This window comes from Morone saxatilis, unplaced genomic scaffold (assembly GCF_004916995.1).
Source record: "Morone saxatilis isolate NCDOM2014 unplaced genomic scaffold, NCSU_SB_2.0 Contig5, whole genome shotgun sequence".
NCBI classification, from domain to species: Eukaryota; Metazoa; Chordata; class Actinopteri; family Moronidae; genus Morone; species Morone saxatilis.
The window spans coordinates 25868764-25880765 of record NW_023340095.1 but is presented as its reverse complement, the minus strand read 5'-3'; the positions used below and the strand labels follow the sequence as shown (position 1 = coordinate 25880765).

Genomic DNA, 12002 nt, shown 5'->3' with positions numbered 1-12002 from the left:
CATAAGATAAGTAACTTGTGCGCATAAAATAATAACGTGTGCCCTCAAGATAAGTATTGTACCCATAAGAGAATAACTTAAACGCACAAGATAAAAAAAAAAAAAGTTACCTTTTGGGACTTTAGGGGCTCTGTAGAGTTCAGTGTAAGTAGTTGAAAAAGAAACTGGTTAAGTTTAGGAACAGACGGGGGTCATGGATAAAACAAATGTGTACGTACAGTATATACATGTATATGTTTAACTGTATGTATTGGTTTTATTTGTTTGTACTTTATGTCATATTTTATTTTATAAACTAAATTATTATTTTCTGTGTGTGTAGCATTAAGGACAGCAAACATTAATTTCATTATACAACCTTGTATTGTATAGTTTCCTTATTCCTTACTCCACCTACTTTGCCATTTATAGGGAAACAATTCAGCTCACAGAATACAAAAAGTGGGTATACCTACTGCCGGCTGAATAATAAGTAGGTATACTCCGTATACCTGTGTGTACCCTGCACTACATCACTGGGTCTGTCTGTATGCAGATGCACCAAAATGCCAACCATAAACACACTGAAGCTTGTATTTCCTTCTGTGTCAACCCAGTTGACACCATAAAAGGCAGAAGGGAGCAGCAAAGTGTTGCGACATCAGTACATTTCCGCTTTGTGACTCAAGCTGAAAAAATGCTCATAAGAAATCTGTTTCTGTATATGTTTCTTTGGGATAATATGACAAGTTGACACCTCAGTACAGTACACATAAGTAGCCCCAATTACACAATCACTAATAAGATTTTAAAGGCCAGATGATGAGGTAGCAGTTGGTGGATTATTGTGCATAGTGTCATCAAACCATTACAGTACGAAATGTAGTCCAATACAACACTGCTTACTATGAAAATAGATTTGAATCAGCTGTAAAACAGTCTGTGTACACTTTAAATTTAGTTAAGTTACTGTGTCCCGCCATGAGTCTATATAGACTGTTCGTACAGCTGACAGGAAACAATCTGAAGACTGACAACACCTAGAAAGCTGCCTCTTAATGGAATAATAACGATATAGCCGTTTGAGCCGTACTGTGCTGTAACTAAGTGCTGAACTGAATTGAAAGACACATTCAAATGAAACTAAACTTTCAAATGTACAAAATGTACATTCTTTCTGATAACAGAAGTTAGATTTCTAAGCATTAAAAACACTATACCACACCCACCCTTACTTCTGTTTTTGTCACTACAGCTTATTGTAAAGTGTTTGACCACTTCCCAGACGTGACAGCTGAAAGTACCATTGTATTTGTGTTCCCAAACAACAAGGTGGTCCTTCAAGTTCTGAGGGAAAGGCTACTAAACTATAGACACACTCTATAGCAGTTGGTGGTAGTATTGCCTCGCTTCATTGTTTGCTAGCCACCATAAAATAAAAACCCAACAAGAAGGAAGGTGACCATAAGGAACATGTCAAAGAAATGCAAGAGCCACCACCCAGTGGAGTGATCTGTTTGGACTGAAGCCCCCTGCAAGCTTTTCTGAGTTAGAGCTATTGTGTGACTCCAGTAACAACACAACTGCTTTCTTGCAGAGACAGCAGGAGTCTTTCCTTCTCTAAATTAATTATCTTTATTTAACAGGGCATAAGAAAATGATTGTTCAAACAATACAGTAATGTCCACCTTTGGTTGTTACAAGGCAATCTCTAAGCTCTAAATAGCTAACACTGATGCACTGATTACTGGGTCCCCAGCTGCATATCTGCTTTAGATGCAATGCTGAGTTTATTACTCGCACAAACGATTATTATTAAACAATGCAGTGTTGACTGGTGGTTTTGCTAGTTGACTAGTTGACTATTCTGTGAAACACCTAATTTACAGTAGTCACGGTCATCACTATTATTTAACCTGCAGTACAGAACTTTTGTCTCCAACCCTCTGGCAGAAGGGGAATTACTTAAACTGCTGCTGTAGTCTACTGTGTCACTATGGTTGCCCCCCCCCCCTTCAGCACTAGCAAACCAATCACTGCTGGCCAACGCAACAACATAACACATCACCACTCCTACATGGACGATTTGTTTGTAGGATCTATCATTGTAGTTGCAGATTGCAACTCCCTTGCTTCACCCTTGCCTTCCAAGAACGAAGGAGAAACTATGGTGGTTGTGAAATGCATGTTTGGTTTGGTTAACCCTTTTATATCTACAGAACCACAGTACCCGTAGATAGCATTGAAATATAAAAATAAAGTTAAATTATTAAATATAGTAGAAGGCAAAACAGAAGATAGCATCTTAAAAGTATGTTTTCATTGGATATTAAACCCTCCACATTCTATCTATCAATCTACAGTATGGGAGGGGTTATACCAGTATTTTTACTTCTCTTTTTTTGGGTGTGGTTTTCAGAAACTCGCACAGTGACAGCAGTTGAGCTGAGGGCTGGATATCATCTCACACTGAGAATGCACTATACTGTATATAGTCCCCTCACTACCTGAGCAGGTAGTGTATCAGAGTACAACCTGGGCAGATGGTTTACTGTGTGTGTAGCAATTTGACTGAACACATTACTTCAAGAGTTTATACCATGGAAGCACACAACTGAATTAATGAATGTCTTAAAACTAGATATTGACTCATGGACCCCCTTCAAGTCCTTAAGATTAGGTTAAAAAACAGGACCCAGTGGTACAGGACCCAGTGGGGCAACAAATTTTAAATAAAATCATCAGAAACCCATTTATATAACCTGGAGCGGGGGCAGGGCAAGGCAGATTCGCAAGATCACAAAATCATTAGATCACCCAAGAATCCATCTTGGCAGGCATTTGTGGCTGGTACAGTGGTGCCAGAGCAATCAGTATCTTTTGAGGAAGTACAGGCTGCTACGGAGGTTGGCACTAGGTGTGATGCAGTGAGAAGACATTGCTCATTAAACAACAATGGTGATTGCTAAATAGTTTAGCGTAGATGCTGTTAGCATCAGTTATATCAGAACTGGAGAGTTCTCCATTAAAAGAAGAGCAGAGAATGGCACTGGAGGCTTTTCTCAATGGAAAATATGTTTTCACTCTATTCCCGACTGGCTTCAGTAAGAGTTTGATTACGTTACATGGTTTGTGTGGATTGAAATTTGCCCTTTTCCAAATAGTTTCCAAAGATGACTTTCCAGATGGTACTGTGTAACAAACTGTAGACCTTTTCAGTATTTAACCATCTTTCCCTAATCTTAACTAATAACACTAAACATGAGCATAAAAACGTTTATTGTGCCTTGGTTGCCACAAGCAGATGTTGTAAGGGATCTCAAACTTCTGGCAAGCAGGCCATTTTAAGCCATCCATCCCCTTCATATGTCAAAAATATAATATAATCAGGTACACAAGATTATTATTATTATTCATTACTAATAATTTAAACTACACCATGATATACAAATTATACAAAACACAAATTATATTGCTGAACTGAAATTCAAAGCATTAATGGTGGTACTGTTGGGTCTCTGTAAATGTTATAAGGAGTTCGGTCTAGACCTGCTCTATTATGCGCGCAGAAAAGTGTCCTGAGATAACTTCTGTTCTATGAATGGCGCGGCTTACAAAATTACCAAAATCTGACAATTGAATTGAATTGAATTAATGAACTGCATCATATATCACTCACTTCATAATAACCGGTGACTATGAATGTAAACACATCAAACAATTTAGATATTTATTGATTTATTGATTCTGCCAAGAACCTACACAGACCACCACAGTTAGTCTTGCCTGTCAGTGGCTCATACAGGTAATATGTATAGGTATGCTAAACTGAGCCCACTAAAAAGAGCCAGAATGCCCATCACTAGTGATATGATATGATGTGGCCTAGAAGCGTGAGTTGTTCTTGTTGATAAAACTGCAACATCTTTAATTAAAAGATTAAAATGTCTTTGAAAATGAAATTCACATTAAGCGGTTCTGAACTCTGAAACCAAAGGGAAAGACAATTCTTTGTTCCCTTTCTCAAAAATGTCGGTAGTTAACTCAATCAACTTCCTCCCAGAAGCTTGTCTTCCTTATATGTCGCTTCACATAAATTTTGAGACTTTTACAAGCCTAGACTATGTAGACATTTCTTTCATATTCTAGGGAGTAGTCTGACCTTTCTGACTTTCTATGGAACTACTTTGATGACGTAAAATACAGTTAATTTTGTCCTTAATCAGGATTTTTCTAAAGCACATCACCAGCTGTTCATGTATGTAAGATAAAAAAAAGTGAAGAGGGTTGTAAAAGTAAAAAAAGAACTATTTCTTTACTAAAGCAAACTATTTCTTAATACGAGCAAACTTACCAACAACAGGATTATGTCGTTTTCATCCACCTACATTCTACTGCCTAATGACTAATTTGAATACATTTATTGCATACAGCATTTTTACTTATACTTACAATACATACATACAATTTTGACAGCAAGACTAAATACACCGCCACTGATTATTATACTCAGTAAGACAACATTTAGTCTTACTAAATGAGGAAGCAGCAGCAGAATTAGAGAAGGCACAAATATATTTAGATACAGGTCCACAGTAAAGAAGAAGTGGTAATTCTCGATTCAAAAATAAAATGTGATGATATGTTTGTGTTGCTTTCTGTTGTTCATGTTAATGGTGGAAAACCAGTCAAAATATTTGTTATTGATGAACTGTTCAAAGAATTAATGAATTGCATCATATTTTGCTCCCTTTTTGCCCTTTTTTTGTACATTATTTCAATATTTAAGGTTTTTATACCAAGCATAATGTAAAATGATGGTATATTTAACTGAAGATGTAAAAATGTCTTTCAAAATAAAAATTCACATTAAGCATTAATCATTAATCAAACTGAAATACAATTCTTGGTCTGTTTTTTTTTAAATGAGTCAACTTCCTCCCAGAAAACAAGAAGCTTGTCTTCCGTATGTTGCTTTATATACATTTTCAGACTTTTACAAACCAGTGTTGAGACTATGTAGACATTTCTTTTATATCATAGGTAGTAGTCTGACATTTATGACTTTCTATGGCACTATTAAATAAAATAGTTGATAAAATACACCTTATTTTGTCCTTGATCAGAATTTGTCTGAAGCACATCCCCAGCTGTCCATGTATGAATATCAAAAACAAAAAGTTAAGAGGGTTGTAGGAGTTAAAAAAAACAAAGATTTCTTTACTAAAGCAAACAATTTCTTAATAAAAGCAAACTTACCAGCAACCGGAAGATGCAGTTCTCATCTGTGGTTAACAGTTGGTGTTGAACACTATCTGGGTGAAGAGACTCCACCTACAGACAGGAAGGTTGAGCAACCTAAGAGTGTATTCATGAGAACAGCAAGGGTTGTGTCACAGGCTGCAACACACAACATGGTGTTAAAAAAAAATTGCACTTCGCATGGCCAGCCATAAGTGGAGATGGAAGACATGTATCTGAGTCATACTTCAGATACTATAATAAGGACTTTAGACTCGACCTGTGTCTGACAGCTCAGAACATTCTTGTGACTTCACTGCTAAGACTTAACTAAAATAAAATATGAGACATTTAATTATTGGAGGCTCTCAAAACATTCATTGTAATACATTAAAAAATCACCTAAAACAAACTACACAGTTAGTTACTTACATTTAAAACTAAGCCCATCTAAGCTTACAACCACATTTCACATTTGTCTTCAGCAAATGGAACTGGCATGAGTAATGTAATCATTTTCAGGATCAAGTTTGGTAAAGTCTCTACCAAGTCTCTATTGGTAAAACTATAATAAACATTTACAGATCAACAAGGGAACAAATGATTACTTGTAGATGAATTACCATCCAACTCTGCATTTCTACTCAACTCTACCATGCATTATAGCAACTTTCATCTCTTGGCTTGGTTTTACACCTGCAACTGTTTTTGGTACGGTCATGTTGCTCTTATCAGTGTCATTTCCTTTTTCAGTTCATACACTTCCTTCTCAGCAGCAGACAGACACAGTTAGAGACTAACTGGTGAACACAGTGGAACATTTAGCAGGTCTTTTTTTGTGATTTCCTACCTTTTTAGGGTTAAAAAAACATCTTACAATTTCGACTTTTTCAGTTTTGTTTTTATTTAAACTTTTGTAGAATGTCTAGAGGGCCACAGGACCGTTTTAGTCTGAAAAAATATCTAAACTTAGAAGATAGAAAATGTAAGAGTTTAAAGGTCATTGCTACAAAATAAACCACAACACAGTGATGCAGGTCTTGAATCACCCTAAAGGGGTTTATTTCGCAACAATGACCCGCTCGCTGTGCATTATCCCCCTTATTACACATCTGCTTACTAAGAAATTGGTAATTTATCCCAGATTTAAAAATGATTTCATCCATCAATAGCAACACAAAAAGTCTACAAAAAGTTGTCAAGTAACACAAAAGGTCAGCCAACACAAGGAATGTATGCCTTAAATGGAAATCAAACTGCTCATACAACCTGAAAATAAATTAGACATTTGTAGCAAAAAAGACCACCAACTCAACTTGTCAAAATGTATTATGTAACACAAGAACACCCTTTTTTTTCAAAAAACAATATATGAATGTGTATTAAGAGTTAATTTCTCATTTAATAAGAAACACAAAACTCAGCCCTCCTAGAAAAACACAAAAACTAATAGCAGCACTTTCCTATGAGGTACTGATGCTAACCTCTTTAGCATCGTGTCGTTGTGTGTCTTCTCGCAGCGTCACCCCTAATTCCCATCTCCGTAGCTGCCAGTACTTCCTCAAAGGATGCTTATGTTGCCAAGTTGATAAGGATACTTTCTTAATTTGCTTGTGTTTTTTAAGTTGCAGGACTGCTGTATGAAAGCAAACTCATTCACTTACTATTCTGAAAACCACACAAACACACCAGGGAAATGCTTTTACACACAGAACTGAAACACTCACGAAAACTAATGAAAACCTTTCACACAAGTAAAATGTGCTTATATACACAGTTGAAAATGTTTCTCTCACTAGACATTTGAAGGCAAACTCATTCACATACTATACTAAAAAACCTCACTCATAAACAATGAGAAATTCTTTTACATACACAACTGAAAAGCTCTCATAAAAACTTGTGAAATCACATCTTTCACACATACCAGTAAAATGTGCTCATATACACAGCTGAAATGCTCTGATATAATATTGTGAAATATAACAGTTCAGTAACGAGTATACGCATAGGTGGCAAGGAAGGGATGTCATCTGTCTATATACATACAAACATAACAAAAAAATGCTGGGGATGCTGGGAACTTCCTCATTCTTTCTTTTCAAAATGGACGACATAGGAGCAAGCACATGCTATGGAGGAGAAAGAGGAGGAAAGATAAATCCAATATGTTTTTTTACTATGATAATCATATATTTTCTTGTTTATTAACATGTCAGGAAAAATATATTTAGTTCTCAAAGCAGTTAAATTATTATTATTATTTTTTATATTTTTAATCTTGCAACTGCAGTGGACACCAGAACCATCTTTATGTATATAATGTATATAATGAAACTGTGATAGAAGAAGTTGGTAAAGAAGAGGAAGAGGAAGAAGACACGCTTTTATTTGTTCTTTATCGGCAAACAACAAAGATGATGTAGAATGATGATATAAAAGTATAGAAACTGCTGTGTTTGTATGTTTTTTTTGGAGTATGATGTTAGAAATGGGAATGTTTTCAGAATATTGCACCTTCTTGTAGTACTTGAATGTTGAAGTGGCCCTATGACATGACAATACTAGCAGTGGGCCCTGACAATTTGAGTTTGTGACCCTTGCTTAAGTTAAGTATGAGTATATGCTGTTGGTCTAATGGTGCTCATAAGAACACAGAATGGAATAGAAAACACTAGTACACTGAATCTGGAGCCAAAACAATGGCAGAGGCAAAAATAATTTGTTCAAAAAATTTAACTGAGTATGAGCATTTTCTTGTCAAACCATTAAAGAAAAAGAAATATCAATGAATAAAAAATTATGAGAATTCTACAGGTTGAACTGGATAGTTTTAAGTTGAAAGCTATGATTTAAAAAGATAAAGTAATGAGACAGTTGGGAATAGCAGCCATAACAATATGACACTATTACTGTATACAAAAATAAAATTTTTGTCAAACATGATCAGATCTCAACGAAATTTCACATGTCTCATAAGAGTCCCGCCCTGAACACGTCTACATGACAATATACAGATATAGTGATAGCACCACCTAGTTGCAACATAAAATATCATCGTTTTATACTTTCATGTTCTACTCCTAGCAGGATGATCAGATCCAGCTGAAATTTACTTATAAAATGCAAAACACATTGTTGATGATATGTGATGAATGTGGTGAGTGGGCGTGTCTGTGGCGTGGCGTGAAATTTTGATGTACCGCCACAAAACACGAGTTTGCTATAACTTGAGTGTACATTGTCCATTGGGCTCCAAACTTCACTTGGGTCCTGAGTAACGAGTGGCCGTCCGTTGAACATACCTAATTGTGATAATATTCAGATATAGTGATAGGGCCAACCCTCCTGGCAGCAGGGCCCGGCCCGGCACTGGCAACAGGAAGTAACCGCCCGCCAATTTGATCTGGATTTCCGTGAACAGGAATTTCATCAGGGTTGCGCGTCACATCGACTGTTTAACCGCAACGCGACCGTGAAGGGGCGGCAGCAGCACGGAGTTGCGTGGAGTGCGGAGGGCCCGTTCATTGCCGCTGCTTGGCAGCTTTAATCTGTCTTCTTCTTATTGTGTTTCTGGGTGGCCACCTGTAGTTTTCTCCTACGACACGCTAAGGCAGTCGTTCAGTTAGTTGTAATCTGAAAACTTGACTGCTAGATGCCACTTATCATCCTAACACAGCTGGTCCCTTTAAAGGGGAACCTTGGCTGCAAACGCTTCAGCCATTTTCTTCCTTTCTTCGCTGGTTGTCGTTCTCCTTTTGTCATCGCAATGTTTCCCAACGAGCTCCCCCTTAGCCCTGAGGCCCAGCCGGGACCCGCTGTATTTCACCAACACGTCGTAAAAACGAACTCACCTTGCGGCACCCCTCCGCCCTCCCGCCTTTCTACCACTCGAACCGCCTGATGTGCCTTTTTTTCAAACAGCAACTCTTTTCCCCGCCCCCCCCCCACCCGTGGGAGCAACCAGCCCAGTATATAGCCGAGCGGTGGGTAATACATTATACACCTAACCGTTATTGAGGGGCGGCGTGTGCGTTTATGTGGAATTGGCGTAAAGCGTTTCGTCTTTCTCGCGCTCCGTTCTCCGCCTTCTTGCGATACTTCCTATCTGCCAATTTACCGGGACGGTAAGTCCCAAAGCTTGCAAGATTGGTTTCCCGCCTGGGGGGGTAGCGCAGACGGGGGGTGGGCTGCACCATTTTCAGCCGAACAGGCATTTAGACCATCCAAATGATTTAAACACGAATTTTATTAAGCCCCCCGAAAGTTGCCAAGTTCCCCTTTCAGTTCATTGAAAAAAAGAACTTGTATTTGAAAATGTCTGAAAAATGTTTGGAAATGAAAAATTCATTGATTTCTAATGCCTCCTTTAGATATTTTTATTTAATGATTTACTAATGTGCCACATTTAATGTTTTTCAGTTCAATGTGATTGTGATTAAATCGGCATGTATTTCTGCCACCCCTTAACGTCTCCATGCCACCTTCAGGACACCATTAATATTTCTCTAGATCCACCCCTGGGTTTTGTCACTGGACAATAGGGCTGGAACGATTCGTTATTGAATACATTTGGCCTCCTTTACAAGAACGGTCAGTACATTGTGGGAAGTATCCTTCCTTTTTTTTTACGATGAGACAATGGATAAAAAAGGCAACTGAGCCAGGAGTCAGGACTTAGCCTAGTTTAGCATAAAGCCTGGCTTTGTCCAAAGATTACAGCTAAAACTGATTAAACCTTTTTGTCTCATTTATTTAACCCACACAGAAAGAGAAACAGAATATCTGTAATTTTCAGGGATGTTAATATGTAATATGTAACAAGTAATATCTGTATTTCCTAGCTAACTAATTCAGCAATGCATGCACCATTGCATTCCTTTAAGGGGAGTAACTCAAAGCGACAATTTAGTTGTAGGGGAACTCTCCACCTTTTAAAGTCAACCCTATTTTCTGTATATATGTTATTTTATGTGTTTAGTGTAGGCATCAAGCTAAAAAAAATGGGTGGCAGTAAAGCACTATATGGCTCTGTGTGAAGGATATGTGTATAAAGATATCCCGGAGAAAATTGCACCTTAAGCAGACCTGACAGAGTAAGAAATGTGAAGGGAGAGTAAGAGCAGTCTAGAGGTGGACCTTTTGTTATCAGATGTTACAGCCATGCACGGATGCAGGGGTTGAACTTTTACACTCTTCTGCATGTATTGTCCAAACGCAGCCCATGGCTTGAGGGTGCTTCAGCTTTCTGAATCAATATTTCAGAACGCCGAGGCGTCGCTCTGCCTCCATCTACCTGGAGCGCTGCCAACATCCAGTTTCAGTACTACCACCAGCCAGTAGTGCATGGCTCCTGCCCACACACACACACAGGAGCATCAGCAGTCAGAAACACAGCTATCACAGCTCTTTGTTTTGTCTTGCCAGGTGGAATCATGCATAATAATAAGACATGTGAGATACGGCCCTGGAAGGTGCTTTCAGTATGCATTAAAGGTCCAATAAAGGTCCAGCAGAATATCATCTCTGAATTGTGTATTCACATAATGATGTTTTGGGCTGCAGATGAGATCCTTAAAATCATCCCTGTAGATCTTGTTTAAGCAGTCGTTACTTTTATGTCACTTTTTAGAGACACTACTAACTTAGATGTCAAATGTAGTCTATATTAGAGTTTGGGTTAAACAGCTGACCATTTCAAATTGATTGTATTTAAAAAAAAAAATCACAACTTTTTCTTTAAATGGTATCCTTTCAGCATGAAGCCCCTGGAACAACAAGTAGACTGTGGTACACTTTCTCAGGGTTCCCACACGTCTTGGAAAACCTGGATATTAAGAGACTCATGGAAACACCTGGAAATGGAATCAAATGACCAAATATCCTGGAAATAATCTCTGTTGTCATGGAAAACTTTAATTGTAAATTAGCTGCTCACTCAGACTGCCTACGTAAACCTGTGTTAGGGGAAAACTGTAAATAAATCACTGGAGACTCTGCAGAAAAATGAGCTGTGGTGAGAACAACGGAAAGCGAGCTAACAGGGAGCGTCCCATAAACACTGAGCAGTGACCTATAATGAACCTATGTCACTTCATCATGAATGCTGCATTATTAAAACAGGAGGAATAAAACAGGGTAAAACGTGTCAATACTGGGCCTACAACTAAATTAAATATTATTAGTCCTGTCCTGTATTGTCAAAACTCCTGGAAAATGTCCTGGTAGGGTCCTGGAAAATGATTTCATAAAAAGAGTGAGGAACCTGTTTCTGTAGGAAGCTGGGCGGCTTCACTGAAAAACTGAGTCATTCCAAAAATAAGAAGAAAAGAAAAAAAACATCCTGTTTCCCTACTCAAGATAAATAATCTTGCCGCAAATAATTTGCATTAGAATATTAAAATCACTTGAAGGTAACTGGCCCTGATTACACTGAGTTAAATTGATCAATTATTTTGCTCTCATATTCCAAACGTCTGTTCAAAAGGAAACTTTTTACTTATTATAAGAGTCAGACCAAGGCCATATAACAACGTATAGGTCAGTCATAGCACAAGACATATGTGATAACAACATACATTTTAACTTCATGGGGACTTTACAGCGATCAGCCATAACATTCTGACCCCCTGGGCACCCTGGTGGTCATAATGTTCTGCAGCCCCATACCAACAGACTGTGTGTTCTGACCCCTTTCTATCAGAACCAGCATTAACTGTTTCAGCAGTTTGAGCTACAGTAGCTCGTCTGTTGGATCGGACCACACGGGCCAGCCTTCACCC

General features: G+C 38.0%; 1 protein-coding gene across 1 annotated transcript in view; it reads right to left on the bottom strand.

Annotated features, from left to right (window-relative positions):
- itgb2 (integrin, beta 2) overlaps window positions 1-5329 on the bottom strand; it is a 25277-nt gene extending 19948 nt beyond the window's left edge. The window contains exon 1 of the mRNA XM_035676612.1: window positions 5239-5329. The gene's annotated coding sequence lies outside the window, so the exon portion shown is untranslated. The remainder of the gene's footprint in view (window positions 1-5238) is intronic.
- Between the last annotated feature and the right edge of the window lie 6673 nt (window positions 5330-12002).